This window comes from Aricia agestis, chromosome 13, assembly GCF_905147365.1.
Source record: "Aricia agestis chromosome 13, ilAriAges1.1, whole genome shotgun sequence".
NCBI lineage: Eukaryota > Metazoa > Arthropoda > Insecta > Lepidoptera > Lycaenidae > Aricia > Aricia agestis.
Window position 1 is genome coordinate 6796301 of NC_056418.1, and position 20206 is coordinate 6816506.

Here is a 20206-nt window from a genome sequence, read left to right on the forward strand (position 1 = left end):
TTGTTTGCAATTCTGGTAAGAGCTATCAACACTAGCGGGCCACAGAGTATACTGTGCCTGAGGTAAACGAGCCAATATTGGACGGTAAAACGGCTAATTGACTGTTAAAGCAAACTTAGCTACGTTTAATTTTATTGTGCGCACGTACCACAAGCTTTTAAACTTTATACGTAACACAATGCTTATAAATCATTATTAGATGTTGACCTTTAATATTATTTCTTTAGTAAGGTTGCGGGACCGTACTTTTCTCCTAGAGAAATATATTTCTCTAGGAGAATACTATTCTCCTAATGAGCCCTCAAGAAATGATAATAATATATTATCATTTCTTGAGGGCTCATTCTCAAAGTATGTTCTCTCTCATTCATCTCATTGGAAACTGTGCAGCTGTTTAGAGGTAACAGAAGAGGTAACAGATAGATACTTACTATACAAGCATTTATATTACTTTACTACCTCTAATATAAATTCTTATATCGTAAAAGTATAATATAACTTAGAGGAGTATTCAAAAGATATGAACATACGAAACGAAAAAAAACTTGCAACCTAACTTAGTCAAACCGATTTTTTTTATTGGTTAAAAAAGCGAGTAACAGTGATAGAGTTATTTTTTGCCTATTCGATTTTCTTGTTACTATATAATAGAAATAGCAGATATAAAAAAAAAATTGTTTTTCTATGTTTATTTGTAGTAGTTCAAGTCATATACGGGTAATAGCAACATTTTTATGTAAATACTATACATATAACATACCTACTAAACAAAAAGTCGTAACAATTATTGCTGTCTGTTTTTTTCTGTAACAGAAGTTAATTATTCAAAAGCTAAGTAAGTAATAAGTTTGGAGGGAAGGTTGAATCTATTGAGAAAAAGAAAAGTCGACTTCTCAGATAAACAGCTATTAATTTGAGGTCAACTGTCTATAATAATACCCATCGTTTCCTTCTTTTATCAATTATTATTATCCTTTCTATGCCTTAATGGTGTTAAATGCTAATGTTAACGTTATTTGTCGTCATTGCTGACCTTTTATTGTATGTTTAAAAAGGTTTTTTCTTTTTTTGTGGAAATTTAGGTCGTTACAGCCAGCTCCAATTTTTAAGTTTCGAACGATTATTAGAGCCTGTTTCATCTCTTTCTGATAAGTGCCGGATAGGCTATCCACCACTTAACTTGACAGATAAGGTGTCTGACAGATAAAGAATCTGTAAAAAAAATTGTGAATAAGTGACAAATAGCCTATCCACCAAGGATAGCCTATTTATCACTTATCAGGAAGTGGTGAAACAGGCCCTTAATATTTTTTATTAATTCTTCAAGCCCCATAAGAGCACCGGTGATCGCGACAACAATAGAATACAATAGCATTTCCTGGAAACTGTGATCGAAGTATTAAGTATTCATATTTTATAATAACTAGTATCATAAAAGAAAATATAGTACTATGTTTCTTAAGTATCTTTGAGTAGAAGTTTCCTGAAAAGTACTTTTATAAGTAGGTACTCACAGTGATAACCGATACAAGACTTATCAATAAGTGTTAACTCATGATTCTTCATGAGTTGCTTATTGCGATTATAGAAAAGTCTTGAAGTATAAAACATATTATATAAACCCTAAATTCACGACTGCGCCTGCAGAAGAAGTGTTAATATGGTTTTTGAGTACTTTGACAATGTTAGGCAAGCTCTTAAGAGGGTTCCACACCGCCCTTTTTTCCATACAAACGTTGTCCCCTGTTTCCTCCCTGGATAATGCTAGTAGAGTTATAATTTTTTTCCTGAATATCTACGGCCACTAATACAATGTCCCTATGTTTTCTTTTTTTTCATAATTTAATTATTAAATAAGATATGAACGTTCAAAAACCCAAAAAAATGGCCAGATTTTCCACTGTGTTCAAACGTCCAGAAAACAGATTTGGCTAGATTATACAAAAAAACCCTAGTCGGTCAATAATATAGCACAATACGTGATATTACACAATAAAATTGATCATGTACGAAAATTAAGACAGCGAACACAACTTCATATAAATAGCGACGATGTTACTACGCACCGTCGCCTCTCGCGATTGAGTAGCTCAGGGGCTGCAGACGAGGGCCCTCCGGACCCCTACATTTATGAGCTTTTGTCATACAAACTGGATATAGGCATTTAAATTGTAGCAGTTATAGGTACTAACATAGCCTACGCAGAAACGAAATAAATGCTTGGTTCGTACACACTAGAAATGTATACTTTTATGTGTTTTGTCATGGGTCACCGCCAGATCTGCATGATTAACATGGCCACTAAAGAAAGGGGTTTTTTAAGAAGTAGAATTCATAAAAATTGGTAATTTATTATGTTTTTTGATATAACTATATGATCGTTGATATAACTTTATACAGAAAAAAATCTCTTGCCAAAATATGCTACAAGCTAAATTGATGATGTTTTTTTTTGTTTTTCACTATCCCACGTCACTCAAATACAGGGTGATAAACAAATACGATATTACGGGCGGATCAGCGCCTATTTCTGTAGTATAAGCCGCTAATTAAATTTGCCGACTTCGTACTAGTTACGTGTTCACTACCAAACAACTGATCTGATAAAAACACGGTAATATTCCGCTGTTTGCGACTAGTTACTTGGAATACATAAACCCGATACGCATAAAGCTGAGAAAATCTGACTACGTGCCATTGTTTTGAATGCCTTACGGTCGTAATCAAAGGTATTTGAGGCTTAAGAGGTTAGTGTAAGTCTTTTCGTGTGAAATAAAGTCTACTGACTTCTAATGTATGATCAGTGTCGATAAAGTAGTAAGATCAGCAAGACTAAAATGGCCACTTTGAGTGTTTCGTACTACAAAATATTATATGTGTACAGTATGTACAATGGCTGGGCGAGTGAATTAAACACAGATTACTTTATAACTGAACACTACTGCTCTGGCGACGGTCGGTGAAGAAGTGATCATCAGACTGAAGTCGAGCGACCACTCCAAGCACTGCTCACTACCTAGCTGTGGCGTCCATCTTTATTTATCAATACACTACAATATGTGTAGTGTATTGTATACTGGATAGGCGTATTTTATATCAGAGACTATTTTTATTATTACTCGTGTCTTGTAAAATATTGTTTAAACGAAGTCGTTAATATAGTATTAAATGCCCTACTTATTTAAACTGTACTTACCGTTAATACAATGACGATGCTACCGTTAATTAGATACAATTAAAGTAATTTCTTTAGGAATAACAGTTTATTTATTGACTGACCTACAAACTATTAATTTGCAAGGCCACACGATTATTCAGTTTTCAGTTAAGTATTCATTTAAGAAGAAAATAATTACAATTATCAAGATTTACAAAGTCAAGAAGTAAGTTGTATCTAGTACCTAGTATCAAGCAATCTGGGTGCACGGGAGTGCCCTCGCCAAGATGAGCCAAGCGAAGCGCGCACGGGCACTACCTACCTTTTCTCGAAACGTTTCGTCGTATTTTTGCACCCTCGTAACTTTGGTTCGGATAATGCCAGATAGTTGAAATTTTGCGGATATAATGGCATGAGTATAATAATTAAATGCGCAAAGTTTGAATATTGTTACTATTATACTTTAGATTTTATTGGTGTCCAAAAATCCACATTTCTGGCACTGACTCACCGATCATCAAAATTGTTAGGGTACTTCCTGAAGTCTGAGAAAGCTGAAATTTGGTATGTAGCATACTACCTATTAGTACAGAAACAACAAAAAAATTATCAAACCCAACCTAACCTATCCCGTCCCCTTGATATATAGGGGGGATGTTAGTATGGGATACCCCCGTTTCTTGTTCTGGATACAAAATTAAAAATAGAGTATAAAATATACTCCTTGTGCCAAAAAAAATACGTGTTAGCCATGTGAGACCAAAGACTCACAGAAAACCGGCGTCAAACACCGCTCTCGCAGAAAACCGGTGTAAAAAAGCGCCTGCGCTTCATTAAAAGGGCGAAAATGTACTTGCAACTCTTCTAATGTGACAGTGTCCATGGATCGCATGGACGACGGCAGTTGCTTTCCGTCAGGTGGCCCGTCTGCTTGTTTGTCCCCCAATTTCATAAAAAATCGGCCAAGTGTGAGTTAAACTCGCGCAGAAATGGTTCAGTACCTCAATCGAGCAAAAATAGGCTAAAAAATTGTATTTTTTTTGTGTGGGAGCCCCCCTTAATTATTTAATTTATTTAAATTTTATTATTGATTATTAAAGTACAAATATAACTGAGTATTTCGTCAATATTACGAGTGCCTATGTGTTGCAGTTATTGATATCGAGCAAAAAATAGCAAAAAAAATCACGTTTCTTGTATGGGAGCCCCCGTTAAATATTAATTTTATTTTGGTTTTAGTATTTGTTGTTATAGCGGCAACAGATATACACAATCTGTGAAAATTTCAGAAATCTAGCTATGCGGTTCTTGAGTTACAGCTTGGAGACACACAAACAGACAGACGGACAGACATTGATTAAGTCTTAGTAATAGGGTCCCGTTTTTACCCTTTGGGTACGGAACTCTAAAAAGGGAAAGAGAACTTTTCTCTCTAAAAAGCCGGCAACTCGGCGACGATAGTTACTTTCCATCAGGTGACCTGTTGCTCGTTTGTCCCCTAATTTTATATTTTACCGATCCTGACAAGACACTTACAACTTTTATAATATTGCGAGTGTACATCCTCGTTTGCACCTTAATTTCATAAAAACGCATGTGGTAATTTTTATTAAGTACAGAATCATTCTGTAACTCTTTATAAATAATATAATATTATATTATTATATTCGTAATTACTTCACTTTGTAGACTCTAGACCTTAAATCGTCTTAAAAATATGTAAGTTCAAACACTTCAAAGTATAGTCGTAGTCTCAGCCCTCAACAATAATTCTTTGCGAATATTTAATTTTTAGGTTGTTAACGTCTTACATCGGTTAGTTCAAACCTACACCTAAAAGTTAAACGGCTAGATATCAAACATCTACGCGTCAAACAACAGTGCGATGTAGATAGGTGAAAATTGAAATCTCTTTTTGACTAGAGTACATTAACAAGTATATGAAACTATCCGTGCTAGCTATATCGCGATGTAGACGACCAGCAGCGACATCTATTATTATCAATAGAAAAAAAATAGCAAAAAAATCACGTTTGTTGTATGAAAGCCCCCCAAAATATTCAATTTATTTGTTTTTAGTATATTTTGTTGCTAAGTAGCAAGGGGGCGTCCACAAATTACGTGAGGTGTTTTACAAATTTTCTTATCGTAAGTGATGTTGTGTCCTTGATGCAAGTCGCTAACATAACGATCTCAATTCTCAACCTATTCTCCATTTTAACTGGCTTTTGTAGTTGTTGGTCATTAGTGGGCAGTGGTCAAATAGATAAAAATAAAATTGTTTTGTTTCTAAATAAATATTTTCAGAACGTCCTACGTGTTACCCATGGGCGTACCCAGGTTCTGGGCCAGGGGGGGGCAAATTACCCAGGTTCTGGTGCCAGGGGGGGGGGGCAAATCACCCAGGTTCTGGGCCAGGAGGGGGCAAATCAGATTTTTCATAAGCTAGGTGTTTATAAAGAATAAAAAATGAATAATTTTTAGTTGTAAAAATATTGTATTGCAAACAAATGGCAAAAATTCGTTCTTAATTTTTTATTTTTATAGATAAAAGTACTAGATAATATACTTAGTAGGGACGTCAACATGATCCAAGGGGGGGCAGCTGCTCCCCCCCCCTGCCCTCCCCTCGGTACGCCCATGGTGTTACCTACCACCGGTTCGGGAACTAACCAGGCGAGAAGAACCGGCGTAAAAAATGTAGTATTTGAAGAAAAACCTAGTAATTTGGGAAAAGTATTACTTGCCATCTTTAATTAAGTAAAATGTTTCTATAATTCTAGTATACTTTTCATGAACATGTGACTTTATTTACTCTTGTGTAACATTAGATACATTTAGAAGCCATTTCCCTGGCAAACTTAGACCTTCATATTGAAAGGTTTTAACACTGGCTACCGCATTCGACCTCTCTTGCTAAGGAGATTCAGTTCTAAGGCCGGTAGGCCCATATTTAGTAAATTAACACCCTATGCACTTGATGAATCTACCAGCACCCTGCACACACATAAGTCAGTCTGACCACACGACACCGGATGCGGCGACACCTGGCAGTCTGCCACCAGTCGATTCGTCTGGTACATTCTTTAGATAAGAATGCGCAAAACACCGCACCCGATTTATTTGTTTTGTTGAATGAAGTCGGGGAAGTCCCTGTATTGTGGGGACTCCCGGAGAGAGTGTACTAGACATTTGACAAGCAAAAGGGGTCGCTTACATTGCGAGTATATTAAGTTTCAAGAACTTTGTGTACAATGTACATGTTTTGTTTAAAGAGCATATGATATTAAAAATAGTATGTAGGCACTCTCCTATAAAGTAAGGTAGAGTAGCTAGTAGCTACTAGCTCTGAGACTTCGATGTCTGTCCGTCTGTATATCTGCAGTCTGTCTGTCTGTCTGTCTCCAGGCTGTATCTCAAGAACCGCTACAGCTAGACTTCTACAGCTAGATTATGTATTTCTGTTGCCGCTATAACAACAAATACTAAAATCAAAATAAAATTAATATTTGAGGGGGGCTCCCATACAATAAAAGTGATTTTTTTGGCCGTTTTTGCTCAATTATGACAACTAATTTCAATAATGACAACAGGTAGGTACTTGAATTTTTCTCAAAGTCCTTAATTATATGTGTACTTTGATATTTAATAATAATTTTAAAATAAAATAAAAAACTAAGAGGGGCTCCCATTACAAAAAAATAAAATTTTGCCTAATTTTGCTCCATAATGGTACGGAACCCGTCGTGTCCGACTCGCATTTGGCCAATTTTTTTAGAACTCATGACAATTTCTCAACATAAATTAAAATCTTGTGGGACCTTTAATTTGACTCTTAATGATATTCAAAACTATTTCAAACTACACAATCTCATAAGGCTCCATCAGCAATGGATCTTACAATAAATAAATATTGGCCAAACCTCTAGAAAAATCACTAGCCCAAATCCTCGCAAATATTATGACTTGACATAAATATTTAGCAACACTTCCGTGACCGAATACAGTTTATTTTTGTGACGATCGTCGTCGTGGCTTCTATTTTCGCCTGGTGTTAATGACTTACCACTTTATATCGAAGATGTATCGTTACTTGACATTTAGGTCAATTAACCAGTCGGTGACGTGAAAAATCGATGAAAACAGATAACAGGCGTGTACCGCGCGCCTAATGGACACGACGTATCATTTATTATAGTTGCCGTGATTTGAATATTTATGATTTTATTTGTGTGTAATAAAGTTCCATTATTAAATGTCATTCCATTATGCTAGATAGAATTTAAATCAACCGTCGCGTACCTATCTCAACAATTTCTTGTTGTATAAAATTAAATATTATTTGTCATTAAAATTGCACACAGTATGCACATGTTATAGTCTATATATTTTTTATGTATCGCAGACAAGGCCAAAAAATTGTTAACCATTACGTCTGTACACACCATAGATATTCGTGGAAAAGGGTTAATAGCTATACTTTTTCTCATAAAAACATAAAGGCGTTCTCAAAGATTCACGAGTCACGTCGCGTCGCTTCGTCCAATAAAGACGAGTCAGGTGTGATTTTCTTCCTTTCTAAAAATACACTAGGAAATGCAGCACACTATTTATAACGGCGGAAAGCTAATTTATTACATAATTCAAAGCGGAGCGCATTGTACATCTGTATTCAGAGAGAGAATCATCATGGTCGAATACGTCATTGAGTGCCAACGCACGACGCGACGTGGTAAAAAGATTTATTGTTGCAGAACACTATGATAAAGTCTTTACTTTAACAATAACAATACCAAGACTCCAGTCTCCAAGAGACATTCAGGTGCATGCGCTGTTATTGAAATGTATGAAATATTCTTACAACTACACGATGTACCAAAGCACTTTCTTTAAATATAAATATTTTGGTGACGCTCAGCGCGACACTAATTCCAGAGTTGAAAGTCACAAAGTAATAAATCAGTTTTTCGTAAAACTTGAGTTGCCGTGTTCTTACATGGCAAGTCAAGTTAGCTAAACGCATGAGATGGTCTACTACATTTTTTATATTGTGCTAAAACCCACCTTATATCTCTAAAACAACCCAAATCCCAATACACCTGACATACACAACTAGAATGAATGTAAATTCCCACTATCATAACACAACAAAGGCAATAACAAATAATATACAATAGATAACCATATCATTAGAGTCATACAACTGTCATACAACATAAGTTTCAACAACAAGACTGCTAATCAATACAATAATGAAGTATAGTACGTCTGGCCGTCAGAAACTGATTAAATATTCAGTCAAGGAGGGTAGTTTGCAAAATTGCTCGTAATAAATGTATGGCATCCACGATGAAAAGTTAATGGGACTCTTTCATTTATTTCAAGGTTAGGTCTATTATGGGTCTATTACATGCGAAGAAATAAACTAGTGAGCAAATATCAAAGAAATCTATCCGCTCCTGCGTTCAATATTTTCCTGTTTCTGACTTCGCTATAAAAAAATCTGACATTTACCGAATACCGGAGAAAAAAAACGGAACTGGAAGTCTTATGGGATTTTCGACAAGATTTTTGTGACGACTCAACATTTGATTTTCAAAGATTTCAAAGATTTGATTTTCGCGTTTTCATTAGAAGAATTTCGAGTTGTGGATGTTTTACTGTGGCCAAAACGCGATGTGAGCTATTTTTTCGATCTTTATAAGATAACTGACTGAAGATGTTATAAAAGATCAGAGTGGTAGAGCCATGATTCGGCGCGAATGGGTCGGCTCGACCGGAGAAATACCACGTTCTCACAGAAACGTGGTATTTCTCCAGGCGTGAAACCGCGCTTGTGCTGTGTTTCGCCGAGTGAGTGAGTTTACCGGAGGCTCAATCCCCTACCCTATTCCCTTCCCTACCCTTCCCTATTCCCTTCCTTACCCTTAAGGTGACTTACACCTATTCCCTCTTAAAAGGCCGGCAATGCACCTGCAGCTGTTCTGATGTTGCGAGTGTCCATGGGAGACGAAAGTTGCTTTCCATCAGGTGAACCCTTTGCCCCCTTATTTAAAAAAACTAGATAACTGACCCTCGCGAACAACGCAACTTCCCCAATCGTGAGCTTATGTTTTATGTGTGAGATAATAGTTACGAGCGCATGTCCTCGGTCACGTATTTGTTAATTTTTCTCAGCACTCACGTGTTTATTACTTCTAGATAAAACAATTATGTACAAACACTAAATAATGCGTCATATTGTTCGTCAGGTGTATTGCATCATTTATTTATGTTAAATCCTGGTTCCGGACACGGTAAAAAACTATTTTACATAACTAAGATTGAGATGGTGCAGGTTTTTCCAAGTTATTAAATAGATTATATGTATAGTCTATATAATATAACTAGTTAACACTATATCCATACAGAATATATTATCCCACCAAAAACATTTTCATGTAAAAATGTTGCCAAGATGAGAACATATAGTTCGTGGTGTCAAAAAGCAGTGAGATCTCATGTAGAGCCAAGTTTCCTACGTTACAGACTCAGCCCTAAATTTAAAAACCTTAATTTTACACTAAAGCGCGGCAAAATATGTGATAATAATATAATGTGTCAGCCGTACGAGAAGAATCTAAAAACTCTACACATTAGTCAAAACCGGTGGCCTGGCCATTTTAAAATAAAAGTTTGTAAGTACAACAGAAAAGTATATATTAAGTTCAAAGCCCATAGACGACGAACAAAGACGAATAACAAAATGGCCAAGACACCGATTTTGACTAATGTGTAGAATTTTTAGATTCTTCTCGTACGGCTGACACATTATATTATTATCATATATTTTATATTCTATTTTTAATTTTGTATCTAGAACAAGAAACGGGGGTATCCCATACTAACATCCCCTCTCTATATCAAGGGGACGGGATAGGTTAGGTTGGGTTTCATAATTTTTTTGTTGTTTCTGTACTAATAGTATGCTACATACGAAATTTCAGCTTTCTCAGACTTCAGGAAGTACCCTAACAATTGTGATGATCGGTAAGTCAGTGCCAGAAATGTGGATTTTTGGACACCAATAAAATCTAAAGTATAATAGTAACAATATTCAAACTTTGCGCATTTAAATATTATACTCATGCCATTATATCCGCAAAATTTCAACTATCTGGCATTATCCGAACCAAAGTTACGAGGGTGCAAAAATACGACGGAACGTTTCGAGAAAAGGTAGGTAGTGCCCGTGCGCTCTTCGCTTGGCTCATCTTGGCGAGGGCACTCCCGTGCACCCAGATTTTCGGGAGGAAAAGCAGTCTAAACTCTAGACATTACTACTACTATTAGGATGCCTTTGACTTAAATGTATAGTTTTTGCGTGAAATAGTTACATACTAACAAACAAGTGCATTGCAATAAAACATTGTTTATTGATATAATTATCAATTATTGTACTTTGATGGAGCTTAATTATTATCATTGATTATTATTATAGTATTAAATAATTTTAATTGATTAATGATCTAACATTGGTCATGCATAATAATATATTTGCACTTAATTGATGAATTGTTTTGTTGACAATAATTAGTAGGTAATTATTGTCAACAAAACTTTATAATATAAACTTTATAAACTTTATAATTTTCTGAAAAGGCCAAATTATTTACATTCGATACGGCCTCTTCGCGTCGCATCGGTCCATGATTGAGAAATAGTTATATTTTAAGTCAAGATTGTAGTTAATTATTTTAATTGAGGTAATTCGTTGTAAGTAATTAACTTTAATAAACAAATAAATGATATAATACAAACAAATGTTATTACTTATTAGTTATAACTTGCCTATGATCTGCATCAATAGTGCATGCTAGATAGGCGGCTTCGTTATCATGGTGGTAATCTTGACTCTTGGCTACCCATAACTTGGAGAGGAGCCTTAATATTTTTATGGGAAGGCCAAATTATTCACATTAGGTATCTACATGAGGAAAATAAAAGGATGTTTGCTTTACCAATCATTTCGGGAGCAATTTTGAGTAGAAGGATGTTGTTACTTTGTGTTATGGTTTGTGAATGGGGACTAGCATATTTTGTGTATTCAAAGAGGGACGTCGTGAAAAGATTGCCTCGAGGGATTTAATTGAAAGTGAGTGAGGCAGAACTCAGGGGTAGCGATCGATAATTTTGACTGCGAAATTAGCAATCTTATTTATATCGTATGGAATTGATCGCTAAGTCACATGGTGCTTGCGATGGCTTATTTTAAATGCCATTTTTTTGTTTTCTAACTTCCTCGTCTTTATCCAATGTAACTTGAATAGCCGTCTGTGCTATAGATGACCTTGCTTCAACCACCGAAATAGATTTCTTACATAGCAACGCTAAATAGCTGTATACATTTCAATCCAAAATTCGTAAACCTGTGTATAAACAATGTTGTATTGGGAAGATTGATTTATAGGCAGATAGAGTACATACGTAATTTGGTCGAGCTATGTCAAGAAAATCTTAGTCGTGAAACACGACCTATTTTCTTAAACAGTACATAATTCGAAACAAATAAAATTAACTGGGTATCACAGGAAAATACTCTTTTTCTGAAAATTACAGTGGTCTTTATTCCTGATGTCAAGGACTACGTTTTAGAATTATTATATTTTTTATTGATTGCAAAATAAACTCTCAATCCACACCTACAAGACGTTGGGGGCGCGTCCATTTTCCATCGCCACAATTTCCTGAGCAAATTAATAACAGCTCTACATTTTTGGCGCCAGTTTCTTGTGATTACCGTCTCGATCTATTAATATTCCCATTAAGATGCTTTATAAAGTGTATCCTATTAAAATAAATAAGTTTTTAATAATATGTAGAGCCAAGAGTTTCAGATAAAATAAAAAAACAAAGACAGCACATTATCTTAAAGCTAATTATTTATATGAATGAAAACTACACTGTTTTTTCGGTCTGAGATTAAAGGTACAAAGTTAGAACCGAGCGACACGCGACAGCTGCAGACGACGTGTTGTCGCGACACTACTGTTTTGTATGTATTCCTATGAAATACCCTCCGCTGCTAGCGACACGAAGCTGGCGACACTTATTCATTCATAGAAATACATAGAAACCAGTAATGTCGCGACGACACGTCGTCTGCAGTTGTCGCGTGTCGCCCGGTTCCAACGACATTTATTTTTTTGCAGAATGCTTCTCAATTACGTTTTTATTTTGGAGAAGTACAGGCTTTAAAACTTTAGAACACCTATTGTTTTGTAAAACAGTGAGGTTCCACCTGCTGACAAAAACTATATTGATGGAAATTATAATGTCAATTTTAATACCACTTTCACCACCAGATGACGCTTTAGGTCACTCATATTTTCCTCCATAGCTTAAAAAAATTAAAAAATCTTCCTCGGAAAGGATACAAAACTTGTATCGAGGGTCCATTAAAATGAGTTTTACAAAAATTGAGAATAACAAGGAAATAAATAAATAATAAACGATACCTATTATTGTCTATTAATCGTCTATGTCGTTTATTAATAACGATCTCGACCAACCGGTTGGTGACAAACCTGACATTTGTCGATCTAGAACTTACACAGGTTAAGTTCTAATAACATCACACTAATAAGTAATAACAATGCCTGAGCAGAATCAGAAATGGTAGTAGAATAAGATAAGAGATGTTAGGACATACGTACGTTTATCTAGAAAAAAAAATCGTAGACAGATCACGGGACACGGACCCACGTTATTTGGTCGCGTTATGTTAGTCGATTAATATTGAGTTACCCGACTAAATAACAAAGGTCCGCTATCCACCTATGAAACAATTTCTAGGACCTATATAAGCTACACATAGCACAGTACACAATATACGTACTCTACATAATATTGTTTATCAATATTTGGATCTAATCCAATACCTACCTACCTAGCCTAACCTAACCTACCCAATCAAATAAATTAGGAAACATTTTAATATTGGCACGTGTATTCAACGATATTTGGTCAATACATTTCGGCCATTAAACGTTGAATTAACAAAAAAAAAATGATAGAATAACCGGATACAAAACCAAAAATGGAATAAAAACTTTTGCACTAGTTTATATGCATACAAAAACTTTTGGTGTTAGAAAAAAGTAACATTTGAATATCGCTCTAATAACTACAGAGGTCACTGCTGACTCGCTTCGCTGCCTCATACCGGTTATAATTTACGCACCTATTAGCAAAAACAACCAGCTGCCTGAACAATGATTATTCAAATATTCTAGACAACTGATATTGTAATGTTTCAATCATTGGGAAGGTCAAATAGAGAGAGTGGATAAGCCACTTTTTGTGTTTTTAGAGTAATAAAAAATGTTACAGTATCGAAAATGTTCTAAGTGCTCTGATATTTTTAAAGTTAATTATTAAAGTTTAAAGCTAAATATCCTGATTAACAAAATAACCACTTTTTTAACCGACTTCCAAAAAACGAGGAGGTTAAATGATCGGCTGTGGATATTTTTTTTTCGATAACGAATGTTGCTTAGCGATGCCGCAAGTATTTATCTTTTTCGCTATCAAAACTATCGAATGTAATTTGACTAAGTAGTTATTTCATATAATAATAAAACACTGTCCCTAATTCTCTAATAAGCCAAAAAACGTAAGTGTAAGTTTTCACTTACTGTAATGTAGGTCATTTTCTACTGCCGAGTTCCGTTTCTGGGTGAATCAGATTATATGAGTATCGTTAATGTTTTGACCTGAATCGGGTATACCTTTGTAGTGGACAGTAAAGGCTTTACGGGTTACTAAAATAGATGCACGGCCGATGCTTTGTGTTTTACTACCTTTTACGAAATTAGAACGCTCCATGGAACTAGCTTTTAATTTTCTATCGAATTTCCAGTTATAGATGTTGCTTCAGGTAGTTTCCACGTGCTTTTACTGTATACATAATTGTAACATTGTGTGAGTACCGAATATACAAATAGCAAAATATTGGCGTGGGTAACTCACATTTTTCTATCGTTATTTTTTTTTGTCTTATAAAACTTTGTCAAACATATATTGTTCTACAGAAAATTTATTAGTAACTCGAGAATATTGTAACAAAATCATCGTATTCCAGGCGTTATTCTACACTTTTCCCTGTAAAAGGCGAAGGCGTATGAAAATGGCATTTCTTTTAACGTTACTTCCTCAACGCGCCCTCAAAGCCTGAAGCAATTAGTCGACTTTAATGGTCGAAGCCTTCTGACTGAGCACGCGATGTCTATCAGCCAATAGGACAATATAATTCACTTCATACATTATTCGAAACTCTTTAGAAATTACTTTGATGAGCGCGTGACGTACAAGCACATTATATTATCATTACCACCATTACCTCCTTTCGCTGAGTGTTTCATAGTTCACAAGACCGCTGTAATTTAAAAGTATTAAAAGTAAGAATTAAAGCCTTTTGCACATATTGGTTTCTAATCTATATTATGTCTTCTTCTTTTCTTCTAACACCAGGCTTAAAAAGCGTGTTTGTTTGTTGCTTCTTTATGCAAAAATCGCTAAACAGTTTTTGGCCAAAGTCATGATAATAGTTTAGGGTCCGTACTCTAGCTTGAGTCTAGATTAACACATACGCTACTTTTGTTCTGCAAATATATAAGGTACAGGGTTCCCGTAGGATAATGTACGATACCAGACAACTGATATCGATATCATCTCTGAAAAAATAAAATTTACACGCCGTTTGAATTTAACTGCTTGGTGTTACTAAATTATTTTTAAAACAAGTTACTCCTCAACTGAGCACACACCGCCTGGCATACATAATATAAACAGTTGTTTAAACATGAAAGCATTCTCATCCTTTACATTATGACGAAAATAAAATAATCGAGAATAGTCTCAACACAGTCATGACAAAATATGTAGAATAGAATGTCTTATCAATCATGCATGTAATCGATTTCTCCCCATCAGCTCCAAAAACTGTATATTTTGTGCATTATTCGTTTCGGTTATGTAGTATAAGTTATAACTGTTCTGTGGTTTCGGTGACAAAAGTGATAGATACGTCTTATCCCTGGAAGGACGCGCATTTTTAAGGTTTCTAATTATCAAAGAAACCTTTGTTGTTAAAAAGCGACCTTAAATAAATAAATAAAAAAATAAAAAAATAAAAAAAAAAAGAAATTAAAGTTAAGTTTTCCAGGTACTATTTGCCTAGCTTTATGCCGCAAGAACAGCCAGTTTTCTTACACGATTGCTAAGAAAGATAATAGGTAGTTATACTAAGACAATGATTTAGATGTGATCAAATATAATTAGATATTACAATTTATGACAAATGATGCAACATATAGCAGACGAGTCTGGCAACGAATCTATTTGTACGAAAGAACAGATGGCTAATGGGCAAAGAAAAATACATTAACAAAATATGTTGCGAAGTCTTGGCTATCATAAACGCCAGATAACTTCTCAATATGCAAAAAATATTGACGCTCTGATTTAAGACATTGCCTTACAATAAATAATTAATCTGCGCCATAAAAATTAGTCCAGTATTTTGATACCTATTCGAAAGAAACAAACAAACAAACCTTTTCTCTTTATCATAATCCATCCTACTAATATTATAAAGGCGAAAGTTTGTTTGGATGTATGGATGTATGGATGTTTGTTACTCTTTCACGCAAAAACTTTCAACATGGGGAAGAAGCGTTGGACTTCCTTACTATTCACAGGACCATAAGATTTGTCCTGCATTATAATACCTCTTAGAATATTCAAATAAAAGAAAAATGATCGTAAATCGAATTACCCTTTTTATTCGTTTTCTTAAATCATATAATAACAAATAACAATTGTACTCAAACATTAAGTAACTGGATCAAAGACTACTATTAGGTAAAAGTGGTATTGATACTTCAATTTTTGGTCCATATAGCACTCGCTATACAGCTACGACGAAAGCTAATAAACTGGCAGTCAACATAGAACCAATCAAAGAATCTCTAGGGTGGAGTAATAGTTAATGCCTACTTCTATTATATTAGCTAAATTCTATAATAAGGAAATATTTTTCTCCAATCTAGACAGAATCAAATTTCGTAAATATTATAATTTATGTTATAAAAAAGAAATGTATTTATTTTAGTCAGTTACTTGAAAAGTTATCTAAGATCATAATAAGGAGTACTTAAAGAATAGGTATTTGTAATATGAAAGAATATACTTTGTAATATTGAGAATTATTTATTAAGTATTTCCATTTACCAATGATAATATTATAATAATTATCACACATTTTTTGTAACTTAAAACCCTAAATAAAAATACAGAATAATTACTTAAACATTTTATATTTGTTTTACTCTAAACATCATACAACAAGTAAGCATAAATCTCTAAGAATGAAGTCGCTCATATAGTTGTGATCGAACTCCACTAAAGGTAAGTTCGTTTGATCTTCAATCATCATCATCATTATCACTACCATATATAGACCATTTCATAGTCTTTTAGATCGAGACGATCGAGTTTGTCAAGCGATAATTTAAAAAAATCTATACTTACCTAATATTATAAACCTGAAGAGTATGTTTGCTTGAACACGTCAATCTCAGGAACTACAGGTCCGATTTAAAAACTTATCTCAGTGTTAGATAGATCATTTATCGAGTAAGACTATAGGCTATATTATGTTATCACGCTAAGACTAATACGACCGAAGAAACTCGGGAAAATGTGGGAAAAACGGGGGAAATATTTTTTATGGGAAAATGTACGGTTTCTGCAAAATTCCTAATTTACGCGGGCGAAGCCGCGCGGGACATCTAGTAATACAATAAATTACAGAAGCGTCGAAATAGTATCCGGCGGTCTTGTCATGTCCTTTCTCGTAGTCTAAACTCTAATCTATCTAAGTCTATGCTCTTCACAAAAATTGGTCTAGACCGGTCGCTAGCAGTTTCGAAGTCTATTCAATGCAAACATAACAGAAGTATAGATCACTTTAAGCTATGAAGACTCAAGACATCATTTAATAGCTGATGCGCGTCACTCTAGGGGACGTATATTCAACTAATTTGATACAATTTAACGTTATTGCCTTAACTAGGTCAAAAGTCTATTTGAGACATTGTTGAGATGGCACGGACCTGGAGAAAGTTGTTATTGTGGTTTATGTGCTGTAGAATTGTACGTAGATACTAGATACCCTTTTGTAAAGAAATTACTCTATGAAGAAAGTACTTGTGAAAGTTCACGGATCGTTTTGAAATTAATTTCTTATTACAGCTTAGATTTACCAATAATTTTTCTTAACAAAATATCTTTTAAATGGATGGGAATTTGCTAATTTTTCTGATACGTTAGAAAAGTGGGTAGACAGACGAAAAAAAATTCTGTATTCGATGTTGTATAATACATCCTCATGGTGTATTATACAACATCGAATACAGTATCTTTTTATAATTCACTTAGGTAACATCTTTTAAAATTTTATATCATAGTTTTCTCAGATCTTAAAATTGTAATAATATTTTATTATATCAAATAAGCCAAGCTTTATATAGTGGATTAACATGTTTTGATACTTGTTCAGAGAACACGTACACTCTAAAGTAAATAAACAATTTACATTATCTGCAAATCCAAACGTGACTTGGGACGTTATCAGCGTTTCTTTGTTTTCACTTATGTCCTCTTCACACGCTCGAATACTTTCGTCGAATGTCCAATAACGAAAAAAAGGAAATTCGAAATTTAATTAACACATGGATTTTTTTAATATTATAATATTAATTAACAAAACAAACAAAACAAAAAAACAGTACAATGTTGTTCTTGTTCATTCGAACTCAGGCCATCTAAATTCATTTTCAACTTAAAAATAGGTATAAACGTAAAAAAAAATATAGTTATATAAAAATTACAGTTTTTGTATTAAGCAAAAAAATATTTTATTTTAAAGCTAACAATCTGTATAAAAACAATAAGTTAATGAGTTACATGTTACGAACAATCGTAATTTTGTTTTAGCTACAAATAATTTGTTCTTCACATGTATTATTTTCTTTTTAACCGACTTTAAAAAATGAGACGGTTATATTATGTTCGTCATTTCCCTATTATGTCAATATTTCATATGGTACATACTTGATACAAAACATCAAACATAATATTAAATGGTAAACTTTCCTTCTGCCACCTGTCATGCCACCATAGCTTTATAGCAATGCAATAGGGTCTTTCTTGTCAATCAAATCTACTATAATATTTTATTGCAACATTCAGCTTCGTTATTCGATCCTAGGGAACCCAGCTGCAATTTTGCAATTTTTTGTTAACTCTCCACACTATGCGCTTTTGTCTTCAATTTTCGTCATCTTCTTTCATTAAACTTTCATTTTGCCGCATTCAATAATTGAATGCGTCAACGAACGCAACGCCAACTGTCATTTGTAATAACAAAGCAATAGTTTTGGATACGGTCGGAGGGCATGCGTCGCGGGCATGCCTCACGTTCACTGTTGACTACGCTATAACGCATGCCCTTGGCGATCAGAAAAAGGCACAGTGTGGACAAAGCTTATAATCATGTAATTGTTAGTGTTTGCGTCAACACTAAAGGGATTTGTAGTTTCACGTCGACTTTCGAAGCTGGTCTTTACTGGTATTATGTTATTAGCGATGAAATCACACCTTGCGTAAGCATTGAGTCCCTGATTTGAACAACTAATTACAGTAAGGGTCAGTGCACATTGAAACGTAAAGGGGCGATGTGAGGCGTATTTAAATGAGCCATTTAAAACTGTACTTTATTTACTTATTTCACATTTACTAAAGAAGATACACGTATATTATTGGCTACCCTGTCTAATTTCGAATGGGTTATTTAAAAATGTATCGCATCGCCTCGTCACATTTCCGTGTGAATTGAGTAGGGTAAACTTTTCTTCATTTTTGTCGTTCATTTTACACATCATATTTCGCTTCGCGTGACGCATTTGCATTCTGCAGTCTGCATACAATATAATACAAAATGAGTGAAGCGTGTGACATCACCTTAATTGTTTTCGACAGTTGAATCACACTGGTTTTGCTTGAACCGATTCATAATAATTCACTATAACCTATGCCATAAAATAAATTTGATTATAAAAAGACCAAAAAGGTACACGACCTTTTTGAGGTCTAAATTTGATCACCTACAAGGTCAAGGAAAGAACTGATTAGTGACCTCAGTAGTTCGGTAACAGAATACTAATTACGAAGAACGGAACTAGCTTACATAATGCCGTTATGTCCTTACGCGTAGGTGTAACAAATATTTATAATCTGATATAATTATGTGTTCCACTAATATAGTTCTAATAACCTAAGTAACCCAAGCGTTGACATAGAATCTTTAAAATTAGGCTTGCTTATTAAGGCTTTGATTAAGGCAGCTTAAGAATTCGCTGGCTTCATTTACGCGAATACGATAAAACTGGGTACTTAGGCAACTAAAATTACTTAGATCATTTCGTAAGATATAAAAAATCGGCCAAGTACGAGTTGGACTCGCGCACGAAGGGTTCCGTACCATCATAAAGCAAAATTAGGCTGAAAATTATGCTTTTTGTATGGGAGCCCACCTTAATTTTGTATTTTATTTTAATATTATTATTGATTATTAAAGTACAAATTGTCAGTATTTCAAGTGCCCACCTGCTACCATTATTGATTACGAGCAAAAAAAGCCAAAAAAAAAATTTGTTGCATGGGAACCCCCTTTAAATATTTATTTTATTTTGTTTTTAGTATTTGTTGTTATAGCGGCAACAGGAATACACAATCTGTGAAAATTTCAGAAGTCTAGCTAAGCTTTCTTGAGTTACAGCCTGGAGACAGACGGACAGACATCGAAGTCTCAATAATAGGGTCCCGTTTTTACCCTTTGGGTACGGAACTCTAAAAATGTATGTGATTTGATATAAGGGCCGGGACACAGAAACACGATACGACGTCGTGTCCACTGTCGTACCACGATCGATACGACACGACACG

At 34.5% G+C, this 20206-nt stretch overlaps 1 protein-coding gene and 1 long non-coding RNA gene across 7 annotated transcripts in view; both read right to left on the reverse strand.

Annotated features, from left to right (window-relative positions):
* Positions 1 to 20206, reverse strand: part of LOC121733255 (protein TRACHEARY ELEMENT DIFFERENTIATION-RELATED 7A-like) — a 96924-nt gene that overhangs the window by 30294 nt on the left and 46424 nt on the right. The gene's annotated exons all lie outside the window — the stretch shown is intronic.
* Positions 1609 to 16232, reverse strand: LOC121733258. The gene is made up of 3 exons (XR_006036534.1): positions 16052 to 16232; positions 4840 to 4849; positions 1609 to 1623 (listed from the first exon to the last, which is right to left on the reverse strand). It is a non-coding gene; the product is annotated as an uncharacterized LOC121733258 (long non-coding RNA).